Source organism: Salvelinus alpinus, chromosome 3, assembly GCF_045679555.1.
Source record: "Salvelinus alpinus chromosome 3, SLU_Salpinus.1, whole genome shotgun sequence".
Lineage (NCBI taxonomy): Eukaryota > Metazoa > Chordata > Actinopteri > Salmoniformes > Salmonidae > Salvelinus > Salvelinus alpinus.
Genome location: NC_092088.1, coordinates 18,117,700 through 18,131,224, shown reverse-complemented (window position 1 = coordinate 18,131,224; position 13,525 = coordinate 18,117,700). Strand labels below are relative to the sequence as shown.

At 44.7% G+C, this 13,525-nt stretch overlaps 2 pseudogenes; both read left to right on the top strand.

The window, feature by feature from the left end:
* The first annotated feature begins 128 nt into the window (after positions 1-128).
* Positions 129-2,093, top strand: LOC139569785 (HEAT repeat-containing protein 1-like; annotated as a pseudogene).
* Positions 2,094-8,418: 6,325 nt separating this feature from the next.
* Positions 8,419-13,454, top strand: LOC139570157 (arginase-1-like; annotated as a pseudogene).
* The last annotated feature ends 71 nt before the right edge of the window (positions 13,455-13,525 follow it).

Sequence of the window (13,525 nt, the reverse complement as noted above, 5' to 3'; positions counted from 1 at the left end):
AGTTATTTACAACATTAACAATGTCTACACTGCATTTCTGATCAATTTGATGTTATTTTAATGGACAAAAAAAAACAAGGACATTTCTAAGTGACCCCAAACTTTTGAACGTGTGTGTGTGTGTATATATGAAGGAGGTGGCCAGCACTGTGAAGGCCCTCGCTATCCCACAACTACCCAGGTACACAGACTACATTTCTGTGTTTACAGTAGATACAGGCAGCACAGTTCAGACCAGTGCATTTGGCAGCTCAATTACTCATATTTCATATTTTCCTACAAACAAAAAAATATTGACACATAAAAAAATATTGACACATAATACACCATAGGTATACTAGTCACTGTTGGTGACCGTAGTCTCCTTCCCCTCCTCCTGTTTTGTCAGGCTGATGCCTGCAGTGCTGCAGACTCTAGACATCACCTCTTTCCTCTCTGCTAATGAGGTCTACATGTTGAGTGCCGTCACAGCCCTGCAACACGTCACTGAGACCCTGCCTCACTTCATCAACCGGGACAATAGGACACCGCTACAGGTAACGTCTACTATACCATACACAAACATCCTTCTGTTTTTTTAGTTTTTTTTAACGTAATACATCTAATGGAACGTGTTATCCTGAAATTATGTGCTGGTGTAACAGCGTAATGTTGCTCGACTGAGGCGGGTGGCAGAGAAGGCCACCACCACCCCAGAGCTGGCTGTGTGACTGGCCTCCCTCAGGACCACCGTGGCCACCAAGGTTCCCTCCCAGGGTCCTGCTGCCAACCCTCGAAAAAGTACTAGAATAAGATGGACTCCAAACAGGTATGTGGTGCCTAACCTGCAGTAGCCTGTGTGATATGTAAGGATGGAGTAAATACATAATGGATAACGTGTTCACACTGTGTGGTCATGTACGGTATTGATTTGGTACAATTATGAGTGTTTCATTTTCACGCAGCCAGCTTGTTCCCCTGATGGGCATCTTGAAAGAGCAGGTTGGTCACATGGAGAAGGATCAGCTGACCTCCCACCAATCAGAGCTCACGTCCTTCCTGATTTCTTTGGACTTCCGGGCCCAACACTGCCAGGTCTGTCTCTCTGTCCCATGAATTGATGACCGTTTGTCTGAAAGTCATCGCTTTGTTTTGACTGCTGTGTTTGGTTTGCAGGGTGATCTGGAGAAGACTAAGGAGATGGAGGGCTATCTGATTGACTGTCTCCTGGCCTTGGTCATGAAGCTGTCTGAAGTCTCCTTCAGGCCACTGTTCTTCAAAGTAAGAGTCCTTATGATCCCAGCTACCAGTTATGTATGTTGTTGTTTTTTACAGTAAGCTGATTCACAACAGCCATAGATCACAGTGTAACTGCAACTTTTATCTGCTAGAGACATGATTTTTAAAATCTGTTGGTCCCAATGCAGCTCTTCGATTGGGGCATGACTGAGAGCGCAGCCAAGGACCGCCTGTCGGACAGCATGGCAGACAGCATGGCAGACAGGCTCTAACCCCTAGGGGCTCTCCATCCTGTTTGCCGGTCACCTGGTCAAGCCCTTCTCGGACTTGCTCCGCCAGACCAACATCACAAAGACAGGTGCGTCTCTGCTCTCTCTCCTGTGTGGTTACACACTGCCTGTTAATCTAAGAGCTCTAAAAAAGGGTCTGGATTAGTTTGGCTTTGCTGTAAAACAAAAGTCATGCTTGATGGGGATTTTCCAGGTTCACTGCTGGTTCTCAATAACAAATGTGAAGGATAAACGCAAGGCAATCTTTTTCGCTCATTTTTGTCTCTTATCATGCATTCCTTCCCTTGTTCAGACGAAGCCTTCTTCGACACAGAGGACAACATTGAGAAGAGCTGCCCGCTGCTGGAGTACATAGTGGACTGCCTCCATAATATCTGCCTGTATGACACAAAGCGCTTCGTCAGCACGGAGAGAGCCAATGCCCTCATGACCCCTCTGGTCGATCAGGTCAGCCTCCCCTCTCCCTCACATTACTTTAATAAAGGACTCATCCACAAAAATGGCCACCATTACAACTGAGAGACTTCCTAATATGGATGCCTTACACATGTCCCAATGCTCTAATCTGTTCCTGTGATCCCCCATTACCCCCCTATAGCAGTGGTGTATAACTGTCTGTGTATAGTTGGAGAACACCCAAGGTGGAGAAGAGGTTTACCAGACCAGAGTCACCAAGCACCTGGTGCTGTGCGTGGGCCACTTCTGCGCCGTAATAGACGACACTCGGTGGTAGACCCTCAACTACAAGATCCTGCTGAAGACACGACACAGCTCGGCCAAGGTGAGATATCTGGGACATGAGAAGGCTGTACACACAGCTGATGTTGTTCCTGAAGTTGGATTCTGGATATCTTTGATATTTGTTCTCTTCATCAATTCTCCACGTCTGGTCTTGAAGAGTGGCATGATGTTCTGGCTTTTTGTCCCAGTCTAGTGCCAACAGACATCTGATTCAACTAATCATTAAAGGCCCAGTGCAGTCAAATGTAATTTTCCTGTTTTATATATACACTGCTCAAAAAAATAAAGGGAACACTTAAACAACACAATGTAACTCCAAGTCAATCACACTTCTGTGAAATCAAACTGTCCACTTAGGAAGCAACACTGATTGACAATAAATTTCACATGCTGTTGTGCAAATGGAATAGACAAAAGGTGGAAATTATAGGCAATTAGCAAGACACCCCCAATAAAGGAGTGGTTCTGCAGGTGGTGACCACAGACCACTTCTCAGTTCCTATGCTTCCTGGCTAATGTTTTGGTCACTTTTGAATGCTGGCGGTGCTTTCACTCTAGTGGTAGCATGAGACGGAGTCTACAACCCACACAAGTGGCTCAGGTAGTGCAGCTCATCCAGGATGGCACATCAATGCGAGCTGTGGCAAGAAGGTTTGCTGTGTCTGTCAGCGTAGTGTCCAGAGCATGGAGGCGCTACCAGGAGACAGGCCAGTACATCAGGAGACGTGGAGGAGGCCGTAGGAGGGCAACAACCCAGCAGCAGGACCGCTACCTCCGCCTTTGTGCAAGGAGGAGCACTGCCAGAGCCCTGCAAAATGACCTCCAGCAGGCCACAAATGTGCATGTGTCTGCTCAAACGGTCAGAAACAGACTCCATGAGGGTGGTATGAGGGCCCGACGTCCACAGGTGGGGGTTGTGCTTACAGCCCAACACCGTGCAGGACGTTTGGCATTTGCCAGAGAACACCAAGATTGGCAAATTCGCCACTGGCGCCCTGTGCTCTTCACAGATGAAAGCAGGTTCACACGCACATGTGACAGACGTGACAGAGTCTGGAGACGCCGTGGAGAACGTTCTGCTGCCTGCAACATCCTCCAGCATGACCGGTTTGGCGGTGGGTCAGTCATGGTGTGGGGTGGCATTTCTTTGGGGGGCCGCACAGCCCTCCATGTGCTCGCCAGAGGTAGCCTGACTGCCATTAGGTACCGAGATGAGATCCTCAGACCCCTTGTGAGACCATATGCTGGTGCGGTTGGCCCTGGGTTCCTCCTAATGCAAGACAATGCTAGACCTCATGTGGCTGGAGTGTGTCAGCAGTTCCTGCAAGAGGAAGGCATTGATGCTATGGACTGGCCCGCCCATTCCCCAGACCTGAATCCAATTGAGCACATCTGGGACATCATGTCTCGCTCCATCCACCAACGCCACGTTGCACCACAGACTGTCCAGGAGTTGGCGGATGCTTTAGTCCAGGTCTGGGAGGAGATCCCTCAGGAGACCATCCGCCACCTCATCAGGAGCATGCCCAGGCGTTGTAGGGAGGTCATACAGACACATGCAGGCCACACACACTACTGAGCCTCATTTTGACTTGTTTTAAGGACATTACATCAAAGTTGGATCATCCTGTAGTGTGGTTTTCCACTTTAATTTTGAGTGTGACTCCAAATACAGACCTCCATGGGTTGATAAATTTGATTTCCATTGATAATTTTTGTGTGATTTTGTTGTCAGCACATTCAACTATGTAAAGAAAAAAGTATTTAATAAGAATATTTCATTCATTTAGATCTAGGATGTGTTATTTTAGTGTTCCCTTTATTTTTTGGGGCAGTGTATTTCCACACTGAGGTAGGAATAATACTGTTAAATTGTGAAAATGATAATGCCCTTTTAGGGTAAGAGCTGTTTAAAAAGACCACCTATAATTTCGTCCTGTTTTGGTAGGTGGAGTTTTGGCCTTCCAGTGTGGCATCACCAGGCGGTAAATTAGTTAATAGACTAGAGTTCGAATCCTCTCGGACAATAACAGCTAATTTTCAGTTTTCCCCTCCCCACTCAGACCACTCCCAGACAATCCTTGCTAAATTCTTGCTTAAGTAATTGCTCTTTGCGAAGAAGCTTTAAAAAAATGTTTTTCTAATAATATTTTTATTTATTTAAAATAATTGCAGTATGGTACTTAAATGTTACCCAGAAATTATTATTGAGGTACATATTGAGGTACAAACATCTGCATTGGACCTTTAAGACCACGATTAGCTGGTTTGTTAGTGCTGGGTCGGCACAAAAACCCACCTCCAGCTCTCCAGGACCAGGAGTGATCATCCAGTGACTGTGTTGTCCCCTCTCCCGTCAGGTGCGTTTCTCTGCCCTGCTGATGCTGCTGGAGCTGCCTAACTAATCCGAGGGAGGACTACATGGTCCTCCTGCCAGAGACTGTCCCCTTCCTGAACTGATGTAGGGTAGGTTGACTGTGTCATAACTTGTACACAACCTGTTTTCTATCTCTGCTGTTGTACTGTTTTGTAATGTTAGCATATTAAGACCTGTTCGCCTGTTTGTCTACCTTGTTTTCTGTGCAACATCGTTTCATTCCACTTCAACAGATGTGGAAAACCTCTTCAAATGGGCATATTGTATTATGATCTATAGCTATAATTTGATAGCAAACTTTTGCTTGCACATTTTTTTCTTTTGCCTGTAGCGTAGCTAAAAAGGAGCGTTGTTCATAATGTATGGTTTGGCAGAATGCAAACCTCCCTCTAATGTGCCTCCAAGGTGGGTGAAGAAAGTGGTTAATACCAGGGTTGGGTAATAGAAGCTACGTATTGATGTGTTTAGGGTAGTTAGGTTTCTTGGTCGATGGCCACCATTTTGTGAAAGAATGGCACTGGAGGAGATGGCGGACGTTTTAAAAGCTCCTAACCGATTGTGCTATTTGATTTTTTTTCACGTTTAACTTATTTTGTACATAATGTTTCTGCCACCATCTCTTATTCCCGAAAAGAGCTGCTGGATATCAGAACAGCGACAACTCACCTCGAACTGGACAAATATTTGTTTTCTTTAACGAGTCGAATGTAAAGGATTTACTCCAGATACCCGACCAGGCCCAAATCCCCGTCATTCGTATTGTTGGGTTCTGAGAATATGAAAATATACTTATCCATGTCACTGATGGAGTGCTGAGGTTTAGAGGGCCTACACCAGAAGTTAATGGTTATAGGAGGAAGGTATATAGTGTGCAATTAAGCTTGGAATGTGTTGAGTGCAGGGAAGCGATTACATGTGGCAGTCATTGATAAGGGGAGAGAGCCATGGATCAGTGATGGAGGGAGATTGAGGTCAGGTCACCTTAAGGGAGAAATAAAAGTTTATGGCCCGTATCACTAGTGTTCTGCCTAACAGTAAAGAATGATGTTTGTACAGATGGGTAGGAGGAGATTCAGCCTATGAGGAACGGTTAAATATCAGTGCTTATGTGAAAAATGTTTTTGTCTAATGCAGCTGTATTGATCCTCTGGGAAGAATAAACTTGGTTACGCTTTCATAATGTCTGAGTTTTTTACACTGAGAATTATAACCTAACGGTATGAAGAACAGATGCCAATATAGGGGATGTAGGTTCAGGTGCCTTGTGAGAATTTGTCGGCGAGTGGGTAACCCGCCTCATCAGTCCTATTGGCCGATGTACAATCAATCATTGGAGAATAAACTGGATGAGCTCCATTCAAGACTATCCTACCAACGGGACATTAAAAACTGTAATATCTTATGTTTCATCGAGTCTTGGCTGAACGACGATGCGGATAATATACAGTTGGCTGGTTTTTCCGTGCATCGGCAAGACAACAGCTGCCTCCGGTAAGTCTAAGGGTGGTGTCTATTTGCCAATAACAGCTGGTGCACGAAATCAAATATTAAGGAAGTCTCAAGGCTTTGCTCACCTGATGTAGAGTATCTCATTATAAGCTGTAGACCACACTATTTACCAAGAGTTTATCTAAATTTTTCGTAGCTGTCTATTTACCACCACAAACCGATGCTGGCACTCCGACTGTATAAAGCAATAAGCAAACAAGAAAATGCTCATCCAGAGGCGGTGCTCCTAGTGGCCGGGAACTTTAATGCAGGCAAACTCAGTTCTACCAGCATGTCACATGTGCCACCAGAGGGAAAACAAACTCTAGACCACCTTTACTCCACACACAGAGACGTGTACAAAGCTCTCACTCGCCATCCATTTGACAAATCTGATCATTCTATTTTACTGATTCCTGCTTACAAGCAAAAACTAAAGCATGAAGTATCAGTGACTCGCTCAATATGGAAGTGGTCAAATGACCAGATTCTAAGCTACAGGACTGTTTTGCTAGCACAAACTGCAATATGTTCCGGGACTCATCCTGAGGATACCATATGTCACCGGCTTCATCAATAAGTGCATCCCCAACCAGAAGCCATGGATTACAGCCAACATCCACACTGAGCTAAAGGGTAGAGCTGCCGCTTTCAAGGAGCGGAACTCTAACCTGGATGCTTATAAGAAATCCTGCTATGCCCTCAGATGAGCCATCAAACAGGCAAAGCGTAAATACAGGACTAAGATTGAATCCTACTACACCGGCTCCTATGCTCGTCGGATGTGGCAGAACTTGCAAACTATTAGACTACAAAGGGAAGTCCAGCCACAAGCTGCCCAGTGACACAAGCCTACCCGATGAGCTAAAAGACTTCTATGCGCGCTTCGAGGCAAGCAACACTGAAGCATGCATGAGAGCACCAGCTGTTCCGGACAACTGTGATCACGCTCGCCATAGCCAATGTGAGTAAGACCTTTTAAACAGGTCAACATTCTAAGAATATTTTGAAGATAAATACACAATGCAGAGGACGAGAGTACGGATGGTCAATAGGGAATTGTCACTGTAAATAGTTGGTCTTCAGTTGAACAGCTGTTTAGAATCTGTGGAATGTCAGTCCTGTACTCAGAGCTATGTGAGCCACGTTTTCATTGGTCTGTGCATTGAGTCTGGAGCAGGATACTTGTTATTTGGCCATTGGCCCAGTTGTACTGCAAGGACTTCTGATTGGTCAACCCCAGGCTAGGGTGGGGGGGGGGGGTTAGAAATGTAATCCTGTTCCTTTGTTCTGTGGAGAAAAGCTGAGGACAGGGGAGACTGAACATCTATCTCCCAGCATAACATCTACGATTTGTCCTTCTCAAATAAATCTATTTTTCTCTCATTTGCTTTGGGGTTTGTTATTGAAGAATAACATCAACTGCTAACCATTCACTAGGCCGCAGGGCCAGGCGGATTACCAGAACGTGTACATGTTTCAAGCAGACCACCATAGTCCCTGTGCCCAAGAACACCAAGGTAACCTGCCTAAATGACTACCAACCCGTAGCACTCACGTCTGTAGCCATGAAGTGCTTTGAAAGGCTGGTCATGGCTCACATCCACACCAGCATCTCAGAAACCCTAGACCCACTCCAATTTGCATAACGCCCCAACATATCCACAGATGATGCAATCTCTATTGCACTCAACACTGCCCTTTCTCACCTGGACAAAAGGAACACCTACCTGAGAATGCTGTTCATTGACTACAGCTCAGTGTTCAACACCATAGTGCCCTCAACTCATCACTGAGCTAAGTACCCTGGGACTAAATACCTCCCTGAGCCTCAGCCCCTGTCCCCAGGAAGATTAGCCATGATCTGTTTCCCAGAACCATGTGTCAACCCTGCCTCAATCATTCATATCGATATCTGGTACATGTAGGATGGATCTCAAGCAATAGGATAATAAACGGTTAGCCAAATATAAATCATGTGGGAATGAGAATAGGAATATATTTATATTTTTTGTTATTTCTGTTTTCCCATAATGAAACGCTTTTTATGGCAACTATTTAACTCATGACATTTTCATACAATGTAACAAAACCATATGTATAGGGGTGAAAGGCGATACAGTCAGGAATGCCGCCCCGGAAAAAATTGTGTGGTACGCCATACGGTTAAAACATGAGCCTATCGCAATTAATACAACATGCCCAAAAAACTATAGGCTATTACAGCATTTCAGCCGAATGAACATTTTGTGAATTGACTGGATGCCGGGTGGTATATACGCTCCAAATTGCGTTGTGGTTGGAGGAGAACACTTACATTTTGTCAAGGCGAACAAGGGTGGCCGAGACCGAGGCGAGTGCACTTTTCGGGTTTGGATGCTGAAATAATGAGTGGACGAACGTACGCGGGTAGCCTATAGGAGCGCATTTGTTAATAAGCGATTGTTTGACAATCAGATGAAAACGTTGACTGATTGGGTTTATGCCACATTAAAAAGCGTAGGGGGCGTGTCCATAAGGTAAGCTAAGATTTCCCTAAAGTAAATTGAATTGCCAAAGTTATATAGCCTAATTAGCTTTATCCTGTCTATACAGAAATAAATAAATTCGTTCTTACTTGGCCACTAAACCAGAAAGCATAATTTGGCCACAGAGGATCATTAGCTTCTTTAAATATATATATACTATTTGTCACATGCGTCGAATTCAATTGGTGTGGATTGTTTTAAATCGCAAAGCCTACAGTCGGAAGGGTCCGCAATTTGGGCAGCGCGCGCAAATACCAAAAGAGTTGATTGTTGAGTTGCGACTGTATGTGAAAAGCAGAGATCCAGCCGGGCATAATCGCAATATTTAAAAATTCAATCGCTGAAAAACTGTTTGGAAAGCAAATGGCTATTGCTGTAAATAAGATCGGCCATATCCCCGGTGTGAAATACAAGGCGGAAGATTAGGTTATGCAATTTTTAATTCCGAGTGGAACAAAGCCGCTAACCCTTGAAGATGCTTGGGCGGTGCCGAAACTTTTACCTTTAGACCCGACCGTTACAGCTGACATGGCTCCCAATTGGGTTTAGGCTACTGTACCACGCTCACGCCGGTGTGTCGTCACACTGGTGGTGCGCCTTTTGATTTCAGTGAACAATTTGATAGTATAAGCAACTCCTGCGCAGCTCTTCTGTGCTCCTGTACAGTGTGTCCCGACACAGGATAATGGTCCTTATGAAGAGCTCGAGAGGATTGCAATTCGCCTTCCGAATTTATAAGCGAAGTCATCATCACTCAGTTGGAATTATTGGAGCGCCTTTTTCAAAAGGACAGGTGTGTACTGTAATTTATTATAGGCTATTGATAGGTATACCATTCGATATGTTATCGAATAGGCTTAATATACTACCGTTCAGATACAATAAACTATACATTTGTGCTATATTATGTGCTGCTGTAATACACAGTCCTATTCATCTATCTCTATTGCAGCCGAGGGATGGTGTGGAGAAAGGACCAGACCTCATTCGCTCCGCCGGATTGGTGGAAAAGCTCAGAGCGCAAGGTGACGTCCTGATATTGCGTTTTACACTCATTCTGTAATATAGGCTATAGGTAGCTACAGTGCAGAAATGAAGACACTTGGGCTGAATAAAATTGTGAAAATAGATCATGTACAGTGAAGGGAATCTGTTTACAATCTGTTTTCTGTAAGCTATTGATTTGATCAAATGAGTAAGTGATCTCTCTAAGATCAGTCTCCAGATATCTAACATTTTGTTTTACTTGGCTTGGCAGAAGTGTTGAGATTAAATAATTTAACATATTGGGCATCAGTTTGAAACCTGGTGTCAAATGACAATAGCATTTACACAAGCGAACAGCATGATTTACTTTCCATGGCCACATTCAATTCAGAGGAGGCTGGTGGGAGGAACTATAGGAGGACGGGCTCATTGTAATGGCTGGAATGGAGCAAATGCGTCAAACAAATCAAATCAATAAAAAATGTCACGTGCGACTTACTGTGAAATGCTTACTTACAAGTCTTTAACCAGCAATTAAGTTAAGAAAAATAAGAGTAAAGAAAATATTCAGAGACATCCTAGGCACCCTCTCTGTTTTATTCATGGCATACAGCACAAGGGATCTGATAGGCCTAGCTCTCCTGACCTTGCATAACTCCCCCTTCCATGTGTGTCTGTGTGTTTGGGTTATGACAATAGTAGCCTCCTGCACACAGTATGCATGCCAGTGAAAGTGTGCTCACTCACTCACCCACCAGCAACAGTTGAGGGCACTTTGGGGGGGACAAGTGCTCTGTCAATGCTTAGCCTGTCTGTGTGCTCTATAGAGAGAATAGCAGACAGACATCTCAATCACTAACCTAGTAACAAACACAGTAAAATAAGTAATTTATTTAAACTTCGAGAGAGCTCATTTGCATTGGCAAAATGGGGAGGATTCAACATTTTGCATCTAGGCAAAATGGAGGAGTTGTTTTACATTGCAAATAAGCTTAGAGGCAAGGACTAGGTCAGGGGTATTCAACTCTGACAGACCTGGGCAACTCCAGTCCTCGGGGCCCTGATTGGTGTCACACTTGTGCCCCAGTCCCAGCTAACACACCTGACTCCAATAATCAACTAATCATGATCTTCAGTTTAGAATGCAATTATTTTAAATCAGCTGTGTTTGCATGGGTTGGGGGGAAAGTGTGACACCAATCAGGCCCCCGGGGACTGGAATTGCACAGGCCTGCCCGACGAGGTCCGGAGCCTGCTGGTTTTCTCTTCTACCTGCTAATTAATTGCACACTCCTGGTGTTCCAGGTCTAAATCAGTCCCTGATTAGAGGGGAACAATGACAATACAGTGGAACTGGCTTCGAGGTCCAGAGTTGAGTTTGAGGGGACTAGGTTATAACATGTACATGTACATCACATGTCAAACTCATTCCACTGAGGGCCGAGTGGCTGCGGGTGTTTCGCTCCTCTCTTATACTTAGTTGATGAATTAAGGTCACTAAATTAGTAAGGACCTCCCCTCATCTGGTTGCCTAGGTCTTAGTTGTAAGGAAAAACCAAACCGGCAGACGCTAGGCCCTCCATGGAATGAGTTTGATACCCCTGATGTACATGGATGGTACATTGTAATTACTATGGTGATCCATTGATACCTTATTAATGAGAGTGTGTGGCTTTTCTTTTCAAAGTGATGCATTGAGAGCTTCTTCCTTGATTAATTTTGACACCAGATTACTGTAAGTGCATTGACTAATACATTTCCTTCGGTGACTGTTGTGTTGCCCAATCTCATCCTCCGCAGGCTGTGCAGTCAAAGACTATGGCAACGTAACATTTGAGGAGGTGGCCAACGATGAGCCCATAGGCAATGTGAAGAGACCCAGAGCGGTGGGCAGCGCCAACCAACGTCTGTCTGCTGCCGTCCACGCCGTGAAGAATGACGGACACACCTGTGTGATGCTGGGAGGAGACCACAGGTGTGTGTGTCATATCCACTCATATTAGAGCAAGAGCCCAGTGTCAACAACCAGCCAAAATTCGCAGGATTGTGGGCAGGGTGTTTTTCCTGACTATATGATATGGAATTCACTCATGATTGTGTCCAGTTTGGCGATAGGCTCGATCCAGGGGCATGCAGCAGCTAAGAAGGACCTCAGTGTGGTATGGGTGGACGCCCATGCAGACATCAACACACCCCTGACCTCCCCTACAGGCAATATCCACGGACAGCCCATGTCCTACCTCATCCATGAGCTGCATTCCAAGGTGATCTCTCTATCCTTCTCTCTCTCCTATTCCCCCCAAAGGCATCCCCAAGTTTTAATATTTAAAATACTGTACCATACAAAATGTGGTTGTTTTGCCCTGCAACAGAGTTGAAAATGTTAGATCAGCCACACCTTGGTATTCGCAATACCAGTATTTACACAGTTGTGCAATGTCAGTTAGTTTTGAGGATTTACTGTAAGACTTCCTCTTCCTGTGCACGTCCTTGGTCATCATACATTTTTTAGGAATTGATTTTAAAAGGAAAAATGTTGATAGAGAATAGTCATATCAGTTATGTTTACATTTTAGGTGGTGACAGTATATATTTAATTTAACCTTTTATTTAACTAGGCAAGTCAGTTAAGAACAAATTCTTATTTACAATGACGGCCTAACGGGGAACAGGTGGGTTAACTGCCTTGTTCAGAGGCAGAACGACACATTTCTACCTTGTCAGCTCGGGGATTCGATCCAGCAACCTTTTCGGTTACTGGCCCAACGCTCTAACCACGAGGCTACCTGCCTGCCCCAAAATTCTACATGGGTGTGAGCTACAGTTCTAGATGCGGACTTGTCTCCTTTTCTTTGATTAGATTCCAGTTCTGCCCAACTTCTCCTGGATAAAGCCATGTGTATCAGCCAAAGACATAGTCTACATTGGCTTGAGAGACGTGGACCCAGAAGAGCAGTATGTTTTTGCCTGTCATGCTGACTCATACATCGTATTATATAAGCTTGCACTACATCCATTTGTTTACTGAAGAATTAAAACAAACTCTTCCATTTATAGCCATATCCTGACGTTGCTGGGTATCAAAGGTTACTCCATGACCGAGGTGGATCGCCTTGGAATATCCAAAGTGATGGAGGAGACGTGTGACTACATCTTCTCAAAGTATAACCGCAACAATTTTGTTTTAATTTCTTGCTATTAATGGTAGACTACATCAGACACTGATAAATCAATGTGAATATTGGGCATTGATGTGTTCTGATGGCAAAACACTGAATTGATTTAACAGGGTGAAGAAGCCCATCCATCTGAGCTATGACATCGATGCCCTGGACCCATCCATCTCCCCGGCCACAGGAACCCCAGTAGTGGGAGGGCTGACCTACAGAGAGGGAATCTACATCACAGAGCACATCTGTCAGACAGGTGAGAGGTCTCTCACACACAGTAGAGGCTGCTCCAATGTGTCTGTGGTCAGTCAAGTGTGTGTTGAGCTGTGTTTCGTCTCCACAGGGATGCTGTCTGCAGTGGACATGGTGGAGGTGAACCCAAAGAGAGGCAAGACAGAGGATGAGATCAGCTCCACGGTCAACACTGCAGTAGATCTGCTTCGGAAAGCTCCGGGAGGGAAACCACCCTGCAGACTACAAGATGCCCCTGCCTTGAACTGCCAAAGAGCCTTCTATTACAGTGAAGGGCTGTGGCCAGCACCACCTTTCTGCACTTCAAAATCATCTACTCTTTTTCTGTAATCTAGTTAACAAATTGCCTTTTGTATCAAATTATGGAGAGATTAAAATAGATACCATATTTTTTCCCCCAGAACTGCTTCAGGGTTTGGTTGGTATGAATATTGTACCCGAGGTAATATAGGAATACTTCTGCAGTTCCAGTAA